This window comes from Schistocerca piceifrons, chromosome 8 (genome assembly GCF_021461385.2).
Source record: "Schistocerca piceifrons isolate TAMUIC-IGC-003096 chromosome 8, iqSchPice1.1, whole genome shotgun sequence".
NCBI lineage: Eukaryota > Metazoa > Arthropoda > Insecta > Orthoptera > Acrididae > Schistocerca > Schistocerca piceifrons.
Window position 1 is genome coordinate 447,484,451 of NC_060145.1, and position 2,286 is coordinate 447,486,736.

Here is a 2,286-nt window from a genome sequence, read left to right on the forward strand (position 1 = left end):
CAATCACCGACATAGTGTAGCTGAGGCGGAATAAGGGGAACCAGCCCGAATTTGCCATGGCAGATGAAAACAGCCTAAAAACCATCCACAGACTGGCCGGCTCACCGGACCTTGACACAAGTCCGCTGGGCGGATTCGTGCCGGGAAAAAGTGCTCTTTCCCACCCGGAAAGCCGTACGTTGGACCACGTGGCCAACCGGCCGGGCATATATTATTGTAGTGGCAAGTAATTATGGAAATCTGCTGTTTCAGCCTCTGCTGTTAACAGTATGGGTAATTTGACTTGGAAGTGGTTTCAAAAATGTGTTAGACAGATATATATTTTAAAGCTAGTTTTCCTCAGAATGTGATGTTTTAAGTGTTGTTCGTTTATTTAAGTCTAAAAATCTATACAGAATTTTCATTTTAGCAAGAATACAAGAAAGATTCATTTTGAAATTTTAAATTACATCACAATTTAAATGTAACAATATTGTTACATTCCGCCCTGGATTTCACCATTTAAATGTTACATATTTGAATAAAACCTCAGACCAGGAATTTTGACAATGTAGGATGTATTCCAGATTCGCTATCACCTAAACTTGCAGGTGAGAGCTTTGTAAGCCAAGTACATCGGGCCCATAGACAGCTGCTCAGGAGAAATGACAGCCGACCTTCAGCTACAATTTTTCTCGAGTTTTCCCGTGATTCTACAAATGAATTTTATTCTACTGCAAGGTTATTTCTCACAATTACAAGTAGAATAAATAAATTTATTCAACAAAAAGTAATGCTTATTTCTCACGAGTTCACATTTGAATGCAGGCTCTATTGCAATAGAAGCTTTTTTATAAATTGTTGGATTTATGCAGTGACTTAGTTACCCACTTGTCAGTCTCCATGCCGTATGTGTACATTCTGTTCTGCAGCTCATTTGATAGGGATTATGGGGGCAAAAATCTCTCCACAAGCAGGTACAACACTAGAAAGATTTCAAATTCTTCTCAACTTCTTTGAATATAATCGTTTAGGTTACTGACAAATGTTAAATCACATATTGCATGAACACAACTACAAATAAACACTGGTAACTGTCAGAACCAGTTTGATTATGAGTTCAAAGTCCTGCAGAAAATTTGACTACCGCTATCTAAATAGTTTGTTTCTAACTTTGCTCATTTGCTGTCATTAATCACTAGCTATCGTGGTTATAGTGACTTTACCTGATTCCTACATATCAGGCTTTGTATTTCTCTTACAAATAAGACTGTACAAACAGGGCTCATATGTCTGTAAAGAGTTCAGTAACATTGCTAAAGTCCAAGTTCATTGACACAAGTGTCTCCTTATGCCTCAACCAACCATACTACTATATGCATTTTTGTGCGAAGTACCCAACTAAATATGCTACTGAACACATTTCAGAAGAAAAGTTTTTCTGATAGGAAGAAAGATGCTCTTCAGTATCGTTGGTACTCTCTTCTCCATGCACATAGGAGAGGTTTGTATGCTTCCAGAGCTTTCCAACACTTGAAGTCATCATCTTCCTTTTCCAACTCACAATTGTTCAGTAATAGCATCAGATCAGTGTCATTCTCACAGTTTGAAGGATCCAAAGCTTTCATAAGTGGGTTAATAGATCTTGGAACAAGCATCTTAGTGTTCTTGCTGTTCTGTTTAGGTTTCAGGTTGTAGCCACCTATCTGACAGTACACTGAAAATGAATTCTCTACAGCATCTTGATTGCACTTATAGTCAGTAAAAAGTTAATGCTAACAGTTTGTTACTCTACAAAAAACTGAACAATAGTGTTACCAGTCTGAATCCTGTGATGAATGGTGCTGTTGTGATTTCACCTATGATTTTCTCAATTTTATATACAGTACTTGAAACCTCTATTGTCCTCTCTATTGTTTCCATTATGATGATACACACCTATATGGCTGCATTATGCTGTCATGCAATTAGAAAGTCAAGCAAAGTATTTATAAAACGAAACTTCCTGGCAGATTAAAACTGTGTGCCCGACCGAGACTCGAACTCGGGACCTTTGCCTTTCGCGGGCAAGAGCTCTACCAACTGAGCTACCGAGCATTCTGGAAACATCCCCCAGGCTGTGGCTAAGCCATGTCTCCGCAATATCCTTTCTTTCAGGAGTGCTAGTTCTGCAAGGTTCGCAGGAGAGCTTCTGTAAAGTTTGGAAGGTAGGAGACGAGGTACTGGCAGAAGTAAAGCTGTGAGTACCGGGCGTGAGTCGTGCTTCGGTAGCTCAGTTGGTAGAGCTCTTGCCCGCGAAAGGCAAAG

General features: G+C 39.5%; 1 non-coding gene across 1 annotated transcript; it reads right to left on the reverse strand.

The window, feature by feature from the left end:
- Positions 1-2,002: 2,002 nt before the first annotated feature.
- Positions 2,003-2,076, reverse strand: Trnas-cga. Its single transcript has one exon. It is a non-coding gene; the product is annotated as a tRNA-Ser (tRNA).
- Between the last annotated feature and the right edge of the window lie 210 nt (positions 2,077-2,286).